Source organism: Epinephelus fuscoguttatus, linkage group LG5 (genome assembly GCF_011397635.1).
Source record: "Epinephelus fuscoguttatus linkage group LG5, E.fuscoguttatus.final_Chr_v1".
NCBI classification, from domain to species: Eukaryota; Metazoa; Chordata; class Actinopteri; order Perciformes; family Serranidae; genus Epinephelus; species Epinephelus fuscoguttatus.
In genome coordinates, this window is record NC_064756.1 from 5,342,935 (window position 1) to 5,368,215 (window position 25,281).

At 42.7% G+C, this 25,281-nt stretch overlaps 1 protein-coding gene across 1 annotated transcript in view; it reads right to left on the reverse strand.

Moving 5' to 3' along the window:
• lrrc75a (leucine rich repeat containing 75A) overlaps positions 1-25,281 on the reverse strand; it is an 83,020-nt gene that overhangs the window by 6,122 nt on the left and 51,617 nt on the right. The window lies entirely within an intron of this gene.

A 25,281-nucleotide genomic window follows, 5' to 3' on the forward strand; every position in this document is an offset into this window, starting at 1 on the left:
CGCTAAGCACAGCGCCTGCGTCACTGCAGACGAAGCGCCCAACCACCGATCCATCTCATGCTCCATTCTACCCTCACTCATGAACGTTTTTATGTTCCTGAAATTTAAAACATTTCCTTGTGTTGAACATTCAATTGTGGACAGTGAAAACAAAATGGTTTTTCTCTTATCTTGTTAAGAGTGCTCTGAACCAGTGGTGTAGTGGTAGATGATGAGGTGGGTGTAGCAGTCGGTAAATGGGTAGCTTATCTATGGAAGAAGTATGGGGTGCCGTTTGTAAAGTGTCTCACACTGAAAATAACATCAACATTTTGCCACATTTAGCTTCAAACAATGTTTAAAAAAGTATTGTGATTTTTTTAACGTCACCTTTTACCACATTTACAGCAATATTTGTTAACTTAGAAATATATTAAATAGTTAAATCTAAATATTAAATGTGGCACCTAAATGTTAAATGTTAAATCTAAATGCTAAATCTAATCTAAATCTAAATGTTAAATCTAAATGCTAAATCTAAATCTAAATCTAAATGTTAAATCTAAATATTAAATCTAAATGTAAATGTAAATGCTAAATCTAAATCTAAATGCTAAATCTAAATGCTAAATATTTTAGATTAGATTTAACATTTAGATTTAACATTTAACATTTAGGTGCCACATTTAATATTTAGATTTAACTATTTAATATATTTCTAAGTTAACAAATATTGCTGTAAATGTGGTAAAAGGTGACGTTAAAAAAATCACAACACTTTTTTAAACATTGTTTGAAGCTAAATGTGGAAAAATGTTGATGTTATTTTCAGCGTAAGACACTTTACAAACGGCACCCCATAAAGAAGTGGGTATACTTTCCTATATATTCCAATGGCTTTTTGGCTGATGGGTGGGTATACTACAAACAGCCATAAAAACAGGAGGGTATACCCCGTATACCTACATATACCCTCCATTACACCACTGCTTTCAATCAATCAGCTGATCCATCAGTTGATTGGGCTGCTTGAGATCAGCTGATGTAGCTGGGATGTGAGCTGAGCTTGACACCGTGTCCTGCCTGAACTAACTATGCTCAATTTGTGACCAAAATTTGACATAAATATATCTACTGAGTGCATAAAAAATTCTCAGATCTTTAACTTAAACCTGTAAAAAATGGAAGCAAAAACAAAACGGTTGTGTTTAAATCTTTGTCCAGTAAGTCTAGCGGAGAATTCGTGCTTGTAATTAATTCCAACAAATGGTGGCATGACTGATGCACTAAATGCTAAATCTAAATGCTAAATATTTTAGATTAGATTTAACATTTAGATTTAGATTGGGACACACACTACTGACTCACTTTAAGCACTGTAGCCCGTGTGACATGTTGTTCAAGCATGCTAACAGTCCGGACAGCTCTTATCTGGTTTATGTGCTCTTTCACATCACTGTGGTGTTTTTCTATTATGGACCTCCCTCTGTGTGATGGGATTTGAAGAAATCTCCCATGAACTACACAGCCAGTGATCCTCAGGAGACCTCAGCATGTCGCTGCAGTTTATTTGGCAATCACTTACATCTCCAGTTCAAATGTGACCAAAACAAAACTCTGCTCCCTTCAGCACTTTACGATCAGGGCAGGAGAAACAGTCAACATAAACCCATATACCTGTGAAGGTACAATAAATAACTGCTGCTGAGGGTTTTTAGACACTCTGTGTATTATTCTTGCTGCGTATTAAACCAAACTGGCCGACAGAATCAGTGCCAGGTTCCCACAGAATTTATTGTGCTGTAATTAGGTTGGCTTGTTTCCCTGCGGTCGCCTCCACCCTCTGCATCACTGTCACCGTCACTACCTTTACACATACCCTGCGGGGAAATCTGGATATTTCAGCACAGCTGCTCTCCGTGACATCAGGACACGCTCACACATGGAAATTAGCATGGACCAAAACACTCAGCAAACAACCGTGTTCAATAAGATGTTAATCAATTCACTGGTGTTTCGGCCACTTAAAGCAGCAGCTGGTAACTTTTACTAAAACAACTTGTTCTCGTATTCGCTGAACTGTTACTGACAGTAGCATGAGAAAAATATCATGTTGTGCTTCTAATGGCGTTTGCTATAATTCTCTGTGGCTGAATGAAACAACCAATCGGAGCAGATGAGTCTCTAACGCAGCTGTCATGTCAATCACTGCTCATGGACTGAGGTCAAACTGTCAAACTAAACAGCGCTGATCAAATCTGAATCAAGACGCTGTTTATACTTTAGTGTGGGAAGAAAATATGCTGCTTTACATTAAAACAACCCTCAGGTCTTCATCAGGGTGCAAAAAGGGCTGACAGGAGTCAAGCAAACATTTTATAAGCTGATTGATAAGTGATTGCAGGTGGGTGACCACATGACACAATGAGAGGCCATTTTGAAGGTGACACGCCTCCACAAGTGTTAAGAAAGACAAAAAACATCCTGCATTAGACATAAAAAACATATTTTAGTGTACTGTTCAGCTGTAAAATGAGAGTTGGTCCGGCCAGTGGGTGGTGCTTTTTGGCTCGACTGTTTTCAACATGGCAGCTGGAGCAAACTGTCCCATTTACAGCTAAGCAGTCACTAAAATATGTTTCTGAAAACATCTGAGGTGAGAAACAGGTGATGCCGAGACAGAATCTTGAGTTTTAGAAAAAGGGCTGAAGGGAAAGGTACCTGCACACCAACGTAACTGGGCTAGAAAGCCACAAAGAGGTCCACAGGCTGAGATCAATGCAAAAGCATTTTTCATTTTATTTCAGACATTTGTGCACAAAAAGGTGCTCAAAGTGCAAAAAAGTGATAAAAGACAGCAGCGAATGTTTCAGTCCTTAACTCTCATCAGTGCTCAGGGAAGGACTGAAGCGTTTGCTGCTGTTGTTACTCACTCCTTATCTCCTTTTTGTGCACAGGTGTCCTAAATAAATACACTATCGTTGCACTGATCTCAGTCTGTGGACGTTTTGTGACTTTCTAGCTCAGTTAAGGTGCGGACACACCAAACTGACATCAAAGAACTAGCGGTGACGAAAGCCAACTGTTGCGTCGTCTACGTCGCCTCATGTCGCCCTGTGTCAGTTGCATTTGAACACACTACATGGACTACATCCGATGGCCAAGTGGCACGTACGTTCTGCGCCTGCGTGAGAGAGAGCGGAGTGAGAGAGTGGTACATGCTGTCAGCCGAGGGGTTTCCTATCTGTGCAGCCGAGCACCGCAGCACTTCCACGGACTATTACATCCAGACGGTCCCGGTGTTTCCTCCGCAGGCTCCACTTCACTCAGCTGCCCGATAAACCCGCTGCTTCTTCCCACTTTAACCTGAATAACAAACCAGGGCTCGGTGCTCCGGTTGGATCCAAACGGAGAGCAGGGGCTAGCTGGGAAGCTAGCGGAGGCTAACTGGCTGTGCTTCCCTCCGGTCATGCTGCGGCTAACGCTCCACTAGCCGCTCCCAGCTAGCTCCGGTTTGTTATTCAGGTTAAAGTGTGAAGAAGCAGCGGGTCTGTGGGGCAGCTGAGTGAAGTGGAGCCTGAGGAGGAAGCACCAGTTAGCTCCGGTTTCACTACAGGCAGATTCACTCGCTACAGGGGCGAGGAAATAAAACCTGAACAGCCAATCAGAGTGATCTCTCTCACCGACAAGCTCCGCCGCTGATTCAACATGCTCAATCAGCCGAAAAACTGCAGACGCCGAAGTGCAAACGGTGCGGGACACACCACAAAAACTTGGGTGACAGACGCTCACCGACGGCCCGACTTTGGTCGACGGCCGACTGTCGGTTTGGTGTGTCAGGGCCTTTACATTGATATGCAGATGTTTCCTCTGCGGCCCTTTCTTCTTTGTTGCCCCAATGAAGTGCAGTTTCACAGCAGCCCTAAGATTTTGCAGTAGTTTTAGAAAAAAATCATCACGGTTTGGCTCTACATCTATACGGGAAGTGAACACCAGGGTCTGTGGTGAAAGTCTGGGGTTAGTTGGAACCATCCGCCTCCCCTCCCACCCGCCTTATAGGGACATTGCAAATGTCATTGAAATTTGTTTGAGGATCCTTCCTGGACTCTGAGAAAACACCCCATCACTTGACAGAGACAGCAAACTAGCTCGAAGACATGTCCAAACGCAAGTGTGACACTGAATGTATTAAAGTGTGTGAACCCTGATCTAATGACTAAGGAGGAATCTGGGCCCTGTGGCTGCACCAGTTGGAAACCACTGCATTAAATCATCTCACATGATGCTGCTCTGACAGCCCGTCCCCGCTGTTGAAAGTTAACATATTACCCACTGTGTTTAGATGGAGGGCTTTACATTGAGTGGTCTGTTTTCTGAGGCTTGATGTCGACCACCTGATTGTTTGTATTCTTTGACTAAAAACTTTGAGTCACTTCTTCTTGTAAATGCAAATCAACTGAGAAAAAAAAAGCACCTTGAGGCTGATGAGGCTGCCGCTCACTGTCTGTGGGTAAGTAGTCTAAAACCACTTCCCACAGAGGCCCTGGAGGTTTGTGCACCAGCCCAGCTCTACTCAGCAGCCCATGATTGAAAGTGTGCTAATTAGTTAACACAGCTGGTGCAGCGGTGCCCTCGGCTCTCCGCTTCGCGTGGTTTGAGACCGCTGATCTAATCGTGACAGCTCATATTCTCCTCCCATGCGCGGCTGCTCCTCCCCTCCCTGTGTTTGTCTGCACTCAGTGAGAAACACACCCACCCTAACCTCCGTCTGACGTGACACAAACATGGGGGAGATGTTTCTTTCCCATGCTTCAGCCCGTCCCTCGCTCTCTACCCAGACAATCCACCACCTCTCTGCAGCAACACCCCGCCCTCCTCCGTTTAGAGCAATAAACAACACAAGGAAAGAGTAGTAGTGTGCAAATAAAAAGCAGATGAGACGCTGAGAGAGCTCATGATGTGTTTGGCTTCAGCCCAGAATCCCACGCTACAGAGAGACAGAGAGACACACCCCCGCTCCACAGTGAGGTCACCCACCCCTGGGACGGAGGGCTGAGGACGTCATCTGAGACACACACAGATATAAACTGACTTTTTACTCTCGTTATTGTAACTTTGCAGAATGATCAGAGCTTCAACAGTTAGTTGCTGTTGCTATGCCTGTCAGGTGTTTCACTCTGCCACATCTGACAATCTGGGAGAGAGACAGTTGCCTCTTTAATCTTCACACTGCGACTTCACTCTTACAGTTCCTGTGGAACCCGCCTAAAACGCCAGTCGAAGACGTCCCCAAAGTAAAACTGAGAGCAGGAGTACATGCACATATATGGTCTCGATTGAAGGATGACAGTCAGAATCACTGCTGCAAGCGTTAAGTAATAGAAGTTTGAACATTCAGAAGTAGAGGAGGTTGTTTTTGTATCACCGCCTGAATATTTTCTTTGAAACAGATGCTGCAGAACTGGGACTAATTAGCTGGGAAACACATCGGGACTGAGTCCAAACTCAAAGTAGATAATAATACCACAGAAAATTAATATTTTACGTGTTTTTTAAGGGTTCATGAAGGCGTTCTCTATACATAAGAGGGTAAAAAACTTTAAGAAAACATCATCATCACCATCACCATCATCATCATCATTAGAAATGTGGAGCTCCAGGCAGTTTGGACGGAGACACCAAGGGAGGACTGGCAGGAGTGCATGGACCTGAGGGACGTCTTTGCAGAGAGAGAAGTTTTAATTGATCTACGATTTTTTATGGGGCTGTGTTTATTGTCTTCAGTGCACGCATATCTAACACACCTGCTGATTTACACTGCATCAAACCTGCACAGAGGCTTCTGTAGCTATTTTACAACAATGTGGTGCTCTAACCAGCAGAGCTGCCGCGTGTTACTGGAGACTGACAGTGTGCAACGTCACTCCAGTTAGAGACTCCAGATAGAACAGATACCTGCTGCCTTCAGATGGCTACTTTACAGATTCTACCTGGCTGGCATTAAGGCATAATCGTAACATAGCTTTTTTTTTTGTCTGTGTGATCACATACAATCTGGTTAAAATGAACCAAATAGCCAGATAAACGGATCACAAATGCACTAAGCTGCTGACTTGCTCTGTGTGGGCAAGTAACCGAAAAGGTGTTTAGGATGAGGACTGATCTGTTTGACAAGTGTAATCCCAGATGTAATAGAGCAGGACAGAGCTGCACACTGGAGTGAGTTTAGTTGAGTCAATATCTGGAGGCTGCTGTGTTTCTTAGTGAGACTGACAGCAGTTACAGCGGCGCCTATGCCACCAAAAGTAGGTGATATTTAGCGAGACATTGACGGCATTTCCAGTAGCAATTGTGCAACCAAATGCGGTTGTTTTTAGCGAGATTGATGAATTTTCCAGCTGTGATTGTACCACTGAAAGTGATTGTTTTTTTTAGCATTAAATTGGCTTTTTTAAAAAAAATTAAATTAAAATAGTTTTATTTTTCAGAGGATTTTCAGGGATATTCAGAAATAACACAAAAGATATACATATAAAATAGACAAACGAAGACAAAACAAAACAAAAACCTGCACTTTGTATGTAGCTATGATGCTGAATAATATTACAAAACATGGGCAGCATTTCCAATGGTGATTTTTATCACAAAAGACAGATGTTTTAAGCCCGAACATGATCTTTTCTAACTATAACCAAGTGTTTTTTGTGCCTAAACATTACCACATATGGACCATGGAGAAGTCAAAAATATAAAGTTTCAACGTTAACGTGACACAACAGCGTACAAATGTTACTTATCCCTGGTTTGGTGAAACATACAATGCCAACACATATTCTGGCGACTGGGTCGGTGTACTCCCCGAGCATTTCATTTTGAAAGTATATATAACTCAACAAAATATTCCAAAAGCTAAAATAAGCGGGTGTTTTTAACGAGACATGGCATTTCCAGCAGCGACTGTGCAACCAAAACTAGCTGTTTTTTCTGGCCAGACACTGACAGCATTTTCAGCAGCCTTTGTGTCACCAAAAGCAATTGTTTGTTACCAAGATTGACAGCATTTCTAGCGGCAACTGTGCAACCAAAACCGGGTGTTTTTTAGTAAGACATCAACAGCATTTTCCCAGGTGAATGTGTGATAAAAAGCAGTTGTTTTTTTAGCAAGACATTGGCAGCATTTCCAGCAGCGATTGTACGACAACAAGTAGTTGTTTTTTAGCGAGATTGCTGGAATTTCCAGCGGCAACAGTGCCACCAAAAGCAGTTCATTTTTAGTTAGTTTTTAGGAGTAATTCCAGCAGTGATGGCTCGGCCAAAAGCAGGATTTTTATTTTGCAAGATTTGACTTCATTTCCAGCAGTGACTGTGCCACCAAAAGCAGGTGTTTTTTCTAGCAAGATTTGACATCATTTCCAGCAGCAATTGTACAACAACAAGTAGTAGAATTTCCAGCGGCAACAGTGCCACCATAAGCAGTTCATTTTTAGTTAGTTATTGGGAGTATTTCCAGCAGCGATGGCTCGGCCAAAAGCAGAATTTGACGTCATTATCAGCAGCAATTGTGCGACTAAAAGCAGGTGTTTTTTACTGAGACATCCACAGCATTTCCAGCAGTGATTGTGCCACCAAAAGCAGGTATTTCTAGCAAGATTTGACATCATTTCCAGTGGCAATTGTCGACCAAAAACAGTTGATTTTTAGACACTGGCGGCATTTTAAGCAGCAATTGTGCCACCAAAAGCGGGTGTTTTTTAGCAAGCCATCAACAGCATTTCCATCAGTGATTGTGTGACCAAAAGCAGTTGTTTTTAGTGAGACTGATGGCATTTCCAGCAGCGATTTTGCCACCACATGTAGGTGTTTTTTAGCGAGACATCAACAGCATTTCTCAGCAGCGATTGTGTGATCAAAAGTAGCTGTTTTTAGCAAGACATTAATGGCAACGACTGCATGCTTTGGATAATGACTGGCACTAATGGAAGGTGTCAGCAGGTAGTATTTGGTTTAAACATGACAACCACTCCAAAGGTCTTTTAATCCCCCTGTATCTGTGTGTGACATGATTATACAGAACAGAATGTGGTCCAGGATGACCTAACTGAGCACTGAGTATGACACTGATGCATTATAATGGAGGGGAAAAATGGACCAGAAATCAGATCCTCAAGGGATCATTCCCTCATCAATGTTCCCATGCTGATCGTCTGATGAGCTCCTCCCTCAGTTATCCCCACAAATGTAGTCATGTTTTAAGACACGTCGTCACAGCCTGGATTTCTTTCCCCTCAGCTCTTCTTGGGCGTGTCACCACAAGATGTAGCTGTATGCCACCTCCCTCCCTCTCCGTGTCTGTCCCTGTCTCTCTCCATGTCGTGCGTCCAGCCACATATATCGACATCATGCGCACTCTCGCCTTTCTGCCTGATCTGCTCCTCTGAAAGATCTGAAACCACCCACTTGCTTCCTGGAACTGACTCAATAGGTGAAACCAGGTGAAAGCGCCTCCATGTCACCGGCTGCATCCTCCTCAGACATGAAATGTATATAAATAAAGGTGGAGGAGATAATACAGGTGTTTCATAAGATAATGCATTTTATTATTTGAGAATAAGACTTCAGATATTTCTCCTCTACGTGCCTGCCTGTGCGTCTGTCCCCCTCGGCGATCATTTATCGCCCAGTCAGCTTGTCCCTGTGCACACCAAAGACAGCGAGTCTCCTTTTGCCTCCTCTCCCCTCCTGTGCTGTGACAGAGAAGGTGAGATAACACCTCCCGCTCCGTCTCCTCCTGTGCAACATGCTGTACTCAGGTAGCACAGAGGGTGTGGGTGCTTCTGTTTATGTCTGCCTCACTGTGTCTCTGTTAACACACAACAGACGAGCAGGAACATTTCATCGTTCCATCGTGCACGCAGGACTGCTCTCTGTCTGAATGGAAAGTTGTGACATATTTTAAACACTCCTCACTGACTCCAGTAGTTTGATCTAATCATGTGCCATCAGGAGCTGCAGAGTCACATTCCCAGTAATCACTCCAGCATCTGATTACACTGATTAGGCCGACTTCAGCCAGAGAGGAGGAGCTTGGAAAATCAGCCGCTCGAGTCGAGTGTTCAGGTGGATGAATATCCAGCACTGTTCTCCGTGACACAGGTGGGACACCACTTACCCAGCTGCTGCATCATCTCTTGATCAAACGACATCATGTTTATTGTTCCCTCTTGTCCAGGTGACCCACATGAGCGTCTTTCTGGCTGAACTGCAGGACGCACAGAGAGTCAGGTGGTGCTGTTATTGGTTTAGCTCCTCTGAATGAAGACAAATTGGGACACACAACATTTTGTTCTCAGTTACTTTGAGGGCTGATCTGGGGAGGTGGTTCCTGTGCGTACTATGAAATATAATCCTGCTGGCACCACTGGTGCTTTCTGCTTCTGTCTTGACAAAGCGCTCTGGGATGCTTTCACATCGAGTGTCGCTGCACTTTTTTTCCTGTGAGACGTCACTTCCACTTTGTAGGCAAGGTTCTCAGCTGCAGCTCGCTCTCTGGAGAAATTCACGCTTCCACCAGGTGAAGCTTAATTTACTGCCGCACGTTTTGCAAACTGATGAAGCGCCCCACCCTTACCTATCACAGAGACATTAAAACTGCATTCTTCAGTATTTATTTATCATGAGTCTTATTGTCATTGCAATATTCTGTCACACCCTCTGCTGCAGCCTCCTCTCCCTCTCAGAGGCCGTTTACACGTACACGGTGATTTTGATAAACGGAGACATCTTCCTTCGTTTGTGCCCTTTGTTTACACGCAAACGGAGATTTCTCCTCTTTCTAAAAACTCCGGCCAGAGTGGAGATTTTGGAAAGCTCCGGTTGCGCGTTTGCATGTAAACTGAGATAAACGGAGATAAACGGAGTTATAGGCAGCCGACGTCACAGTATGAGCCGTAACTTGCGCCTGTGTCAAAAGTGCGACCTATGTTGCTATGATGACAATGGATACATGGAAGGCTTGAGCTTCTCGTTACACTGCCACCTACAGGTTTGGCGTGCTCTTGTGTGTATATATACACGGGTAAGTGTAAACGAAGATGTCTTTGAAAACGGAGACGGTGAAATGTCCGTTTATGAAAATAGCCGGCAACGTGTAAACGGCCTCTCAGCCAGGAGCTCCCCCTCTCTCCCTCTCTCGTTCCCTCTGATTGCAGGAGTGGAATCAGGTGTGCAGGAGTCGGGCAGCAGCTGCTATCATCTACGATCTACTCTGCTTCAAATACCGGGCTCCAGCTTCAGCACGCTGCTAGATCATATGCTCGGCTCCACAGTCAGTCCCGTTCGAGCCTTCCTTGTCTGTTGATACTCTTGCTAATACCTGTATCCTCGTGCCCTCAGCATCATCCTGGTCACCCTGCCTCTGAGCTCCCCTGCCCTGTTTCCTTGCCTCCGACTTTATCCACTCATTACTCCTCCACTCATTTATCTGTAAATAAAATACCTCTTTGATCCTGCTCCCAGTCTCTGTCTCTGTCTGCATTTGGGTTCACTAGATTAACTCTTTAACACCGACTTCATTGAAACACTAAACTGCTTCAACCTCAAACCCCAAAGAACTTTTCACTACAATCAACAAACTCCTCAAACTCCTTGACAACTGTTCCCAATCCTTCACAGCCTGGTTTCTGTTTCCACCACAGCACTGAATCTGCCCTCCTCAAAGTCACAAACGACCTTCTCCTCTCCTCTGATGCCGGCAAACTGCACATAATCATCCTACTTGACCTGAGCGCAGCATTCGACACCATCACCCATTCTGTCATTCTCTCTCGCCTTGAAACCGCTCTCAACATCACCGGCTCTCTCCTGGCTCAAACCCAACATTTCGACAGATCTTCCTGATATCGTGCAGCCTATATTATTATTAGGAGCAGCATTCTCTGAGCTGCCCTCACCGCCACCGAACTGAGCAACTTTTTCATGTGTTGAAACTTAAAAATCCATATAAAAACTCCCAAACTTCTGTCTCAAAGGACAGAATGTCTCACGCTGTTTGAAAGTTCATCTTCCAGCTGAACAATGCAAAGAAGGACTGTGACCGAGGCAGTTGGCTTCTCTTCACTTCTTCATCTACAAAACACAATCAAGAGTTATACAGAGTGTCTTTATCTGTGTCAGGCAGCAGAGGAGCTCAGTGGGTAATAGCATTATTCACACAGCTACAAGAGGTCACTGGTCCACTGGGAATAAACATGAGTCACACTGAGGCGCAAACAAATGACGGTGTTGTATTGTGGAGGAGGCTGGAGATGGCGAACCATCAGTCCTATTTTATCTGATTCAAACGCCCTTATAAATTCATACTCAGCCATGCCAATGCATTTAAAGCAGATGACTGGCCTGGCCCCATGTCACCGTGCAGCACTGAGCTTTACTTCACGGGCACACAGCAAAGGTTACATTTGAATTTCCTCGCTTCGCCACAATACTTTATACGTTTGTGTGCTGCAAGAAGAATGAACCTTTTTCCAAACATGCACATGTTTGTAGACGACAGAGGACAGTACGCAGCACTCTGAGACGAGATGAAGCGAGAAGGAAGTGGTGGGATTAAACACGTGTTTTCCAGTACAACATCTGGACTCAAAAACATTAAAGCGTCTTCCTTCTAAGCCCTGTGAGAGCAGATCATTTAAATTTATCAGAAGCATAATCCGCGTGAATCACCTTTTCTACTGATTCTTTCATTGTTTCCTTCTCACACATCACTGCTGCTGGTTCTGTCATAATCTCATGTATTTTTAGAAATGGGTGTTTCATTGTTTTCCCTGCTCTCGTCTGTGCGCTATGATCACAGTCATTGTAAAGCCAGCAACAGCCTGAGGGTGACGACGCTGCTCAGTGAGGGGAGGCAGGAGTGCACAATTCAGGGGCCAGAGTGATTCAGAGGAGTCAGGGGAAGGAGACAAAAAAAAGATTTGGATTAAAATGAAAAAAGGGAGAGAAAGAAAATGAATCAGAGTGCTTCTGAAGTGCCCAGATTAATTTCGAAACTTCATTATCTCCAGTGTGTAAGTTATAGCCTGCATTAATATTTGAAGACTGAAGTTAACACTACGACTCAATTTGAAAGCTGTGAGCATGTGGGCTGCTCAAAAACACACATCACACGGTTTTAAAATGAGTTTAAGTGAAGCCAAATAAGAGGGATTGAAAACAAGTCCGCATTCAAACTGACTAAATGTAAATTTACTGTAGCTGCGTCTTTATGCACAGGTTTACTCGCTCTGAGGGAGAAAAGGGGCCTTACACTGATGGAAGCAGCGAGCCAACATATTAAACACCACAGGACACAAATCATCTGGGAAATTATAGACATACAGAGGGATTAACACTGATAACAATGACACAGGGAAACAGAGGGACAAGAGGAAACAACAAAACAGCTCTGGTCCTGCTTGAAGAATAAATCATGCTTCTGCTGTTGCTTTGTACGTTTTCTGTTCCCATTCAAATGCAGGAAAACTGCCGAGACATCTAGATAAACAGTCTTTGTGATAATTTATCAAATGCTGCTTTCCATTTTTATGCAGATGACATAGTCATCTATTGCTCATCCCCTTCAGTACAAACCCTTGAATTCCTGCAGCATGCCTTTGATGTTCCATTTAGCTCGACTTCAACTAGTGTAAGATGCGACAAATTAACATCTTATCTTCCTAAGATTTCAAACTGCTCAAGAGGTTGAAATTGAAATGGTCACGACATGTAAGTATCGAGGTATTATTGTGGATAATCAAATCACACATTGAAGACCTTGATTTCAAGCTTTAATTTAGTTTCTTTGTCAGAAATAAATCCTGTTTCTCCCTCAAGACAAGGAAACACTTGATTTTGGCAATTTTTTTTACCTTTATTGGACTATGATGATCTGCCCTTTGTGTTCAAATAAACACAAGAAGTTTGTGCTCTAGAGAGAGGATCAGCACTCAGTGAATAACCTCATAAGCCCTATGATCTTTGGGGTCATCAGGTGGGAACCTCCTTTCACCGGTGTTTCATCTAGTTGGTCCAACGACACCTCCAGGAGGCTAGACAGTGATCTCTGGCATCCCAGAGACACTCCCCTAATGCCAGGTCTCACTGCTCCCCGCACCAACCCAATAACCTCCTTTACCTTACTTACACATGGCTTTCTCAGCCCAAACAGCACTGCCACCTTCAACCAAACCCATGCTCTGTACATGCGAGCTCCAGGTAGAGACAGTGCTGATACTACCCTCCCTAGCACATTCACCATACTCTATTTCACATGCTACGTAACTACAATACAATACAATACGCACTTAAATAACCTTACTCTTCCTGGATTTTCTCCTGAGAGGACTGATTGGTGGATCTTTCCACCTGATCTCAAATAGTTATGTACCCTGCTTAGTAGTTCCCCCTGCTGGCCCCCAATTGACTTTTTTTTTTTTATCCAGATTCATTGGCTAGCTCTGGCTGCTTCCCTAATGCCAGGTCTCACTGCTCCCCGCACCAACCCAACAACCTCCTTTACCTTACTTGAATGCACCTAAAGAAGTGCCTGAAGAAGTCGGATACTGTATCTCATTGTGCTTTATGTTTTGTCACTAGATGTGGGAACCTTGTCCGTCACTGTACTGTGTATGCAGCAGCTAAATGTCCGTCTCCAAACTCTCACATTGGAAATCTCAGTGAGTCTTCTACCTGGTTAAATGAAGGATATATTTGCAATGCAACACTGGAGCCTGAACTTCAAGGTCCAGTGTGTAGGATTTGGAGGATATTAGAATTTATAACTATGTATAAACAACTGAAAATAGCAATTGTTGCTTCTTGTTACTTTGAAAAAAGTTGTTTATGTCTACATAAAGGGCGGGTTCTCTTCTACGCAGTCCGCCATGTTGTTCTACAATAGCCCACAATGGACAAACCAAACACTGGCTTTAGATAGCGCCATTCGTGTTTTCCCGCCAGGCACTTTAGTTCTCCTGCACGTTTGGTACACAAGAGAAGTTTCCGTTGGTTGCAATCCGCAACCTCACCCCTAGGTGTCACTAAATCCTGCACACTGGACCTTTAAAGTAGAAATAGACAACTGTCCAACCCCCCATGTTAATAACGGTATACTGTGGTGATACAACAGAAATCTTTTCAACGGCTGCCCCCTGCACCAAATGTTAGCCGACCAGAAAGGTCATTAGTTTGGCAAGATTTTATTGGTTGCTTAGTCGCAGGAAAAAATTATGAATTAATAAAAAATAAAACCGTAAGACTCTATTAGAAGCTGTGCCTAGTCAAAATAAATCCAAACCTATATGACTGAGCCATGTGTGACTTTAATGTGAAAGGACAGACACAGGAAGTGTCCACGCTCAGCAGTCAGACAGGAGTCAGGTTAATTTCCAGGGCTGGTACCTGCGGTTATTCCACAGGCTAGTTAATAACATGTCGGGCAGGAAATCCAAAGTGTGGGATCATTTTGAGAAGGTGAAGGACGAACCCAAGGTGATATGTAAACTCATCTTCATTGGTCGACTACAAACATGACGTATCATCTGAAACATGGAAGTAGCTACATGCCCATTAGCCCACAGCGTCATTAACAGGCGGCTCGCTCAGTGTGTGACGTGCACTTGGAGATAAAATATAGGCCTATATTAATGAAGGTTCATTAGTACGGTTTGTATTTCTCTGTAATGTAGCACAGTGTTAACAATGTTACTGATACTATTCTTTCTCACACCTTCAACTCAAACCACCAAAATATATCATTTAATCATTACATTCATATCGTAAACATGCAGGAGACTAGCCGACTAATGGAAAGCTAAGCTAGGAAAACTCCCAAGTTAAAAGGGTTAAAATGCACAAAAATATTCATCATAAAAAAGCTTCTGCTTTCTGTAGTCGGGGTGTTTTAGCTGCTCTGCATCAAGTCTCTGTAAAGCTTTCACTGCCTCTCTGTGCTTTCATCTACAAATAATACTGAAACCATCAGCCTTCCTCTGCAGCCTGAGTCGTCTCCAGGAGCTGATCAGTGTAAAGAAACGCTTGTGAGAGCTTTGCAACAAAAGCAGCAGGATACAAGACGGCCAATCAATGACTTCCTACAGGCAGGAAAATGGGTTTGAAACTAGCAGCGTCACATTTCCAATAACTGCTCTTTGCCTGATTCTCTGTCAGACAGCGGTTCTGCAGGGTTTTAATATACTGCTAAAAAGTGGCTTTAGGATTTTATCGTATGAAGTGTTTGCTGAGTGTCGACCACCAGCTGCTTCACAATAAAACCTGGTGGAATCCAGTGTTCACCTTAACTGGCTGCTTAATCCTTCACGTCCTTACCTGACACATAAATGTAAATTTAGATCAGGGCTAATATCCTCCCTGCTTCACTCTGCCTGCTGGTGAGAAGAAGCAGACGAGGAACAGACAACCTGAGTCTACATTCAACTTCTCTCTGCTGGCTGTCGGAGCACAGGTGGGAGGCAGCCAATAAATCTGTCGGTGCAGCGGTCACAGCCAGCCAATCAGCAGGCGGCAGACAGACGGCAACAGAGGCGGACAGACAGAAGGAGACGCTGGTACAGGCAGACAGAAGGTAAATGTATTATTAGCCAAGGTGAGGAGTGATCATGTATATGTGTGTGTGTGTGTGGGCGTCTAACAGTGTGTTGTGAGTTTCCATGGCAAACAATGTTGTGGTCAAGCAAAACCTCAGCGAGACCTCATTATTTCCTTTCCAACATCGTGAAAATTAAACGAGCCATTTGGAAACAGGATGAAAAACCCAGAGGAGGCAGAAAGACGCAGGGCCAAGTGGTGGACAGACAGGCAGTTGTTTACTCGCTGGTTGTCAGTCAACATCTTGCTCCTCGCTCGCTGCTCCTTAAAGACACTGACTGTTGTATGGAGCCTCTCCAGTAGAGCTGCCCCCTGACCAAGAATATTCCTCGTCAAACAACAGTCATCATGTAGGTCCATCAGTCGGCTAGTCTCCTGCGTGTTTCTGATATGAATGTAATGATTAAATGATATATTTTGGTGGTTTGAGTTGAAGGTGTGAGAAAGAATAGTATCAGTAACATTGTTGACACTGTGCTACATTACAGAGAAATACAAAACCTTCACCTTGGGTTCGTCCTTCACCTTCTCAAAATGATCCCACACTTTGGATTTCCTGCCAACGTGAAAGGATGTTTTTTTTCGTCGGTGTCTGAAGCCGGAAGTCACTGACCAAGTGCTGGATTTTGACAACTTTGGAGTGAGTGGTTGTCCACTAATCACTTTCCACCAAGTAGTATGTTACGGTTCAGTTCAGAACACTTTTTTTTCCGGTTCCCTGGATAAAAAGTTGTGGACGGTGTAATAATGAACCATCCTGTACCGTCCCCATGTTTGGTCCCCCCTCTGTTGGGGTACCTAGCACACAGATGTGGTACTAAAAGGTGGAGCTGTGAACACTGCAGCCTGATTGGTCAGTAGAGGACGCTCACTCTGCTCAGGGCTGAGTTGTGTCTGGTTTTGAGGCTCATGTAACCACTGTTCATACTGTGGAGAGTTTTATTAGTAAACTGTAACTATAAAATGAAAGGATGTTTTGCTGCCTCTCACAGCAGCTGGAGTCTGAGAAACAATAACTTCATTCACTGGGCCGACTGCCGGCAACTTTTAAGGTGGAACGTTAACTTGTAATGTTACTCAATGCATGAGTTGATGACGTGAATCCATCAGCACACCTTAAATTTCACTGTGACAACTTTGACCATCACTTTAGTTTTTATATGACACACACTTTTAGTAATGAGTGGATCTTCAAGTGTTTAAAATCTATATTAATTTTGACCAAATTATGTGAAGGTCATATATTCTAATCCTCACTTCCTGTGGGCTCCAGCAACACTAAACCCCTGAGCTTGCCTGAGAAGGACTAAATGCACAAAGCTGCTATTTTGAAATATCCCATGGAGAGAGACTCTCACTGCAGCCTGTTCTATTTTGTTGTGAAAATGTGGGCGTGCAGCCTCGTTCTGTGGACGATAAGCCAGGTGCAGACTTCCATCTGTGTCACCGCTGGTGAGGAAATACAGCGAGTGCTGGACGGAGCAGTGAGTGACAACAACCCCGCCCACATTTAAGAGGACTGTCTGAACAGACCGAGGGTCTAGGTACCATGTCTGAAGGGGTACTGTTGGTTCCAAAGGTACTGGACTGAAAGGGTTTGGTGGTAACGGGCGTTCTGAGTAGTCAGAAGAGTAGAAAGTGTGGCGACAACTACAACTGTGATGATGGATGAAAAATAAGACTGCTGTAAACATGGTATCTGCATGAAGCAGCTGTTCAGTCACTGATGGTGGTGATCTTGAAATAATGCATCTCCATCTGCTTCTCTGTCTCCTGGCTCGCTCTTTATATTCAGAGTACGACTTCAATCAAACACAGCTGATGGGCAAATAAAGTAAATTCCTTTTTACAGAGAGATGTCTCGTCCTTGTGCTGCTAAATGTAGCCGTGCCCTGAGAGTGCGTGCTTCCACAGTGTTTACCTCACAGCTTTCTCTGCAGGGGTCTCAGACCTTGGCCGTAAAGCAGAGTGGAGATCTGCTGGCCGCTCCAGACGTTCAGCTGTGCAGCTGCCTCGTTTCAAACCACTGAGTGGACTTGTTGAGCACACTGAAAGGAGCTGTTGTTCAGCAGCCAGACAACGAACAGTAAGCCTTGTTAATCCTCCTGCTTTGTTTTCACGATTCACAACCACCCTACTCTTGTTGAATGGACAATAACAAACTGCCCGCCAGTTGATTTACATGTTATATACGCTCCGTCCTTACAAGCAGCGATGGCTGGTTTCACCATTTCAGTGTCTTTTTCTGATTGTGATCGGTGATCTAAAGTTCAGATCAGATCCAGAGCTGCCAGGTCCAGCTGGGCCTGATCACGCCCCCGTTCTCCGTCCACCACACTGTCAGTGATGTAAGACCTGAATCTGAGAGTCAGGGAGCAAACAGAGCTTTTTATGTCTTCATCCAAAGAAGATAAATTAAACTGAAACGCTGTCTGTTTTATAAAAGCTGCTAGAATTTGGCTACAATTTTTACTGCTGATAAAAACAAGGGAATTATTTCTAAGTGAGGCATTAAGTCATTTCTCTCTTTCTGTTTGTGCATCTTTATCTTTATTCTTCCAAAAACAGATGAGTCTGAATATGTGAGTCATGCTGTGTGTGACATTTAGTGGAGATTAACTCAAATTGTGGGAGAATATGATTAAAAAATACTGAATATTGTGGCAGTGTTGGCCTGATGGAGATGCTATTGATCCAACAAAATCCAGTCCAAAAATCCAAACACTCATCTTAAAGTATGTTTTTAAAGAAATATAAAATACAATGACATGAATCTTCTGAAAATAAGTCCTGCATGAAATTCAAATGATGAACAAACTTGATGATTTTAGGAGTTTAGAGTTTTGCTTATTGTGATGTCATTTCTTGGAGTATCTACAAATGCGTCGTATCCCTAAAATCTGAACAACCCAAGCGAAAAAGGTTTGTAAGTCAATAAACCACAATAATTGATTGACTCTCAGGAACTGTCTTTGAATGGTTCAAGTCACATCCTCATGACAGGAAGTACTTTGTCTAAACTGGTAACTATAAGAGCAGATGGCCGTGACATGTGGGGTTCCACAGGGGTCCATTTTGGGACCCCTGTTGTTTAATCTCTTTATGCTTCTATCAGGCCAAATCATACAGAATAATAAAGAACTATAACTATGCAGATTACAAAGCTAAAAAGCTAAAAACTTTCCTTTATTAACACTGCCTGCTCCACCCTGTTATGACTGCAACCTTATTTCTAAACTCAATTTTAAATCATTTTAATTAATCTTGTTTATCTTTGCACCTCATCTGCACTTTTGCTATTTTTAATGATTTTTTTATTGTACAATATTTAGTGATTAATTTAACCTTTTATATCTTTTTTCTCTTTATTCTTTTATTGTAAATCTTTATCCTTCATTTTGTTTTTAAAGCATTTTGAATTGCCCTGGTGTATGAAATGTGCTATTCAAATAAGGCTGTCTTGCCTTACACGGCACATAATGTAAGGCAACATAAGGTCATGGCATGATGACACAGAAGACAGAAGGCTTAGCTTTCTGCTGCAAAAAGAATGAATGCTCTACTTACTATGGTTTTTATTTTAGATCTATTTAAACTGGATCATGCAAACAACGATGTTCCATTGCAGTCTGCGTGAGGTCCATTTTTAAAGGGTTAAAAAGAGATTATTAGCTATTATGAAATCAGCACTGTTGCTTTCTGTCTTCAGGAAATTTTGTCAAATCTGAGTGAACATTTCCCTCATGTTCAGGGCTGTGGACACATGAGATGCACGTAGCTAAAAGCAGAAGACCAACACCTGATTAACACTGCTGTCACACAGAGCTGGAGACACACACACACACACACACACACACACACACACACACACACACTTAGAAAAGCAGAGAGGAATTTTTCATTACCGTCAGAATTTCTCAAAACTATTCCTGGAGGCTGCAGTAACATGGTCGGAGGTGAGACCTTCCTCGTAGTGAGACGTGTTCCTGTGTGTCAATATCTGTTTCAATTACTGCAGGCTTAATTAAAAATCTCTCTCTAACCTGTCTGCCATTTACATCTTAGTGTTATGACTGTTTCAATCTGTTTCATTTAAAAATACCTCATTGTTCGAGGCTCCTTCTCAGAGCAGGGCTTCCTGAGTCATCAGTGTTCACCGAGGCCCACTTACCAAAATGAAACTGTGGTGTTTGTTGTGGTTACTGGCGTGAAATGTTATCCAGCAACAGCAACTATTGAACCAGCACTTAAAACACTGCAGTTAGTCTGTTTAGAAGGGTTCAAAGCCAAACTCGGCACTGCCTCCACCCAAACTGACTCCACTGATGTAGGAGTGCACTCTGTCTTTGTTGCAACATTGTGGGACTCATGATGAAGAGGTTATGTTTCCAAATTAGGATCGAAATCGATGCAGCACAACTGACTTTCGACGTCACACTAACAACAACAATCACTTGTTGTCACAACTGGCGGCTGATTACAATTTCAGAGGTCAGGCTGTCCTCACAAAGTTCTTCGTTATGCACCCAAAGTCATACATATCTCACGTAATTTGAAAGGCTGTGATGACATGACCAATGTGCTGATGGCAGTAAACAAGGAACAGTCCCGAGTGCTTGTAAGGAGGCAGGTTGGGGTGGTGGATGGGTCACAAAAATAACGGACTTTCGCCCGGGACGTGGAGTCATGTGTTCGGAGCCGTGTGAACTTCTAATCAACTTTGAGTCATTTTAAGGTATGTCCTTAGAATGTTTCTTTTCCTAAACGTAACGTCAATAACTTTACCATGATTACGTAACTGTGCGTTAAGGACGTAACAGCACTCTTGGGGCACAAATTTGTAGTATATCATACCAACCACCCTATAAGAATATGTCGAAGAGGTGTGTGATATCGGCAAACTTGTTGATTTCTGTTGTCATTTTCAGCTGTAATTGTAACGTTGAAAGATATTTGGTTAAACACATAAACTTTGTTGCTTTGCTATCATGTTTGATAAACAACATGGAAGCTGAACGACGTAAAATGCGGAGGGGGCCCCACATATTTTAGCCTAGGGGTGTAAATAACTAGCATCATCACGACAGATATCAAATCGATTCTTTACACATGATGTAATATCTGCCCATTTAACACAGTTCTGTTACAGGAGAAGCTACCACTTTTTGGTTTTGGCCATGAAAGATATATAAGACACATGATAATGTAAATAGCTGTAACCACTTCAGTGCAGTCAAGTTTGCTTTAAACTGATCCCACACTGACAGAGACCTTTCTGGAAGAAATCTTTTCATTTTAACCCAAACCTTCATCTTTTTCATAAAACTATCTGTCTGAAAGCCCTGAAGGAAAACTTCTCCCGACAACCATGAAACACAGATTAACAACAACATCACTTAAGCATAACATTCAGCTCAGTAACAACTGTCAAGGTTCATGGACAATGCAATTGTTTTTAACTAGTCACTCATCATTAGCTTAAGCACACTCATAGTTTAACAAACTACATGTATTATTTATACGTCTTCTGACTCACCGTTGGTTTAAGTCACGGCATCTCCTCACAGATGCACATTTTTTCAGCCGAACATTCTTGAAACAGAGCAGCTTATGTTGCCATAGACAAGATATCGGAGTGAGGGTTGGGGACGTACACATGCCGTGTTTTTTGCACCCTCAAATTCATTGTTTTCGATGTAGATGTGCGACAGGCACACTCAAGAGCCAGAGTGACTGTAACTGCACCGGTCCAATAAATAATGGCCACGCATCATACAAATGTCTTTTTATGATTTATGGCCGCTTTTCTTTCATCAGACACCGTGAAAACTACAAAAAATAAAACATGTAAAACCAATGAGACTGGCCCAGCAATTAAGTCTATCATGCTAACATCTGTTAATAGACAGATCCCAGTTCGTGAACACAGCAACAAAAAAAACAAAAAGTATATACAAAAGGCATTTCAAAAATATTATGCACAAATACGACCCAATCAAAGGTACATTACCGTGTGCGCCTCTTGAACCACGCAGAATATTGTTAATTTAGGCCGTAGACTCTGTTCCTCTGCAGCCACATTTGACTCTTTTCTCTGCAGGCATCCTGTCTCTCTCTCTCTCTGCTGCCTATTGTTTCCTGACCCATAATGCATCAGGTGTGCCCTTCACGAAACTCTGTTCCTTTGGCCTGTGACACTGAACATCAAAATAAAACTTGCATTCAAAAGCATTGGATTTTTAACCAAAAATTATTTTTGAGGTAGTGTATGTGTATAGTCCAGTTTGAAATTAAAGTTACCCTTTTAAACAACTTATTTATTACATTTTAACACATTTTAATGACTGTATGAATTAAAACATTGATTAAAGTATTACTGAAAAATATATAATAAACATTTGAATGAAATCTGTGTAAAAACTGTCTCTCAGACAGTTACAGTGACGGTGTCACAATGGTGTCACAGCGCGCACGGGATCCAGCGCAAAAAAGGCACAAGCGCACGAAATCTTAAATATTTCCCCAATGCTGATTTAAAGCTGAGTAAATAACGTTGTCTCTTTGTCTTTCTCTCAGCTGCTTGTCATTATCTGCCTCCTGCTGTTTGACGGTGACACAGAATTTCAAAAATAAAGGCAAAACCCAAAGATGATGACAATGTTTTCACTATTGCATCGATGATTTTGGATTGTTGATCATTGCATCAATATATCAGTACACCCCTCTTTTAGCCACCTAAAAAAATCAACATTTTCAAAAACCTAATATCACTTACACTCAAATAAAAGCAAACTAACTGAGGCAACATCTGCTCAGCGTCATTTGATTTTAATGTTACATGATGTGAGGAACTTCTACCTGGAAGTTATTGTAGATAAACATTGTGTTTCGATCTAATTAAGAAGACATTAAGAAGACTTTCTGCAACCAGTACAGTCGCCCCCTGCTGGCCATTAGACAGAGTGCAGGTTTAAGGCACTTCAGTGTTGACTTCACTTGTCAGAGCTGGAGGCTTCATCAGCTTCTGATATACAGTCTACGTCTGTACAGAAAGATTTTTCATCCGTTTTTAGTTGGCTCTGGGAAAGGCTGATGTAATTAGCATGGAGATATATTTGTGTGTGTGTGTGTGTGTGTGTGTGTGTGTGTGTGTGCGTGTGTGTGCAGAGGCCATTAATGGCGTGTGTTTCATGCAAAAAGATGATTCAGTCTCATGTGTTGCCCTGAGACTCAGAGTAAATGGGGTTTGTCTCTCCTCTGGCTAATCACTCTGACTGGAGTTCATGACAGCCTGAAGTGCCAACTGCAGCGCTGCGTTGATTAAATCTCACCCACCAGTCCAGAATTACTCAAGATAATTACCAAACTTATTTCCATTTTCATCTCCAGCTATCATTTAATTCCATTACAGGTGACACCCTGCTTTAGCGGCACATTTTCTGAGCTCGCTCTTTGACAACAACAAAAACAACCTATAAATTCTGTTGACTGTGAAACACTGACGCACACCCAAACACACTCAGCAGGAACCCAATCTTATGGTCTGTGTTGAATTGTTATTTCCACCCCTCTACACCTGTGCATTTGTCTGCAAACTGTTGTTGTAGCGGAGGTGACACCTGGTGTTCATGCTCACAGCTGAGGTGCAGAGATTTTCAGTCCCTACTGATCCTCCAATCACGCAGCAGTGGGACTCCTCGCTCCAAATGTGTCCTGCTACACTGTCATTTCTCTGCCATCTGCTCCCACCAGTACGCATTTTATAGGTTTAGGCTGTGCAGCGTCACACAGTGAGCAGCTTCACAGCCGAGGCGAGTCAGGGGAACAGGAAAGTGTTTTTTATCCCTTTGGAATAAAACTCAATACGGTGATTATGATACAAGAGTGTTTAGATTGTCGCTATTCACCATGTTTCTGAGCCATTTCTCATTAAGCACCTCAGAAAATAAAAGAAGATCATCTTGATTTTAATTATCCCCACATATCAGTCAAAAAACATGACGTACACTCTTTTGCTCCATCTGTCACTGATGCAGAGTTTCTGCTGTGGCACGAAAAACACGTTCATTCCTTCAAAGATCTTTTTACTGACGGTATTTCTCAACATTTCAGCTGTTACGCACTAAACTTAAACCACATACTCATTTATTCAGATATTTACAGGCAACTTTAGTTTACCAACTGAACCTATATTTCTGATCAAAGGAGGCACCTCTGTGTATAGATTGTATCACCTCCCTAGATTATTTGACAGTAGCCTGGTAAATGATTTGTTAAAGTTGTTATTTTGGAAGAGTCATGGGTAAAAGCTATTTAAAATACTGCATAGACTTCACTTATCAAAAAAAGAGCTCTGTTAAATGTGTCCAAACACCAGTCCAGCGTGCAGCCGTTGTGGGCCGTCACGAGCCTCACCAGCCCAAATGCTCTGGCACTGCCCGAGAGTCAAAACATATTGGTGAAATATTTTTCAGTCGTCGCTATCAGACGTCCGAATCCACTGACTGCACTCTTTGGTATAAAGGTTCTTGTGTTAATCAGCACGTAGATTGATATCGTTAAGAAGCAAACACAGGCTCCTGTCCATTCTGCTCTCGTGAAGGGTGTGATGCACCACCTGCATTTGGAAAAGATTAAATTCTCCTCAAGAGGGTGTGAAGAGAAATTCTACCAGACCTGGCAGCTGAGTTTAAATAACACAAAACATGGTCAATCTGACATCCTATAAATCACCTTTAAGGGTATTTTGGACTTTTGAGTTGTAGAATATTCTTATATTTTTGTACAAGAAATTCTGTCTTCACTTTTATACCACTGCCATGATTTGCTTAACTTTGAAAACCCCAATAAAAAGAGTTATACATAACATAACATCCTACCAGAGGCCTGAACTACAGAGTCAGGTCAACATATGCAGGATATCTTTTGGTTACCTGGCCTCACTAACTGCAATATTAGCCGTCTGGATAACTGCTACCACGAAGCTGAATATCAACTAGTTCAGTCAACTGAAAGAGGCGATGTGTTAATTATGAGCGACATCATCAGAACCATACTTAAGTAAAGTAAGGCACTATTATATGAGATGAGACAGTGACAATATTTATCTGCAGGAATGTTTAGGGACAGCAAAGAGTCAGTGGAGAGCTATGTAAACCATAGTTAGTAAAAAGTAAATTAGGCTAGATAAGAAATGAGCTCTCTAGCGCCCCCATTTTGTTTGATGGGGTCAATAATGGAGGGGTCCCCTCAGATTATGTGTGGTCATATACCTACAAAGTTGCGTGGTGATGGGTGAAACCCTTGAGATGTTCTACACCTTTATGTGATGAGCCACGCCCTCCGCAATATTCATTGCCTTATAGAAGCTCAGTTTTAGGAAGTTTTCCAACTTTTGCCAAGAGGGAACTTTAGATATTGCTCCCTAGATTATGTTCACCCAGTTTCATGCAGATCGCTCAAACTTCCTAGGAAGAGATCCATTTGAAGTGTTTTTCAAAAAATTCAAAATGGCGGAAAATCTATACATGAGATATGCCCATTCAAAGTTTGACATTTCAATGGGTTGCTATAGCGCCCCCCTTTGGCCAATTGATGTAATATTGCTTCATTGGCATCCTCCCATGACCCTCTACCACTGTGCCAAATTTCACATGGATT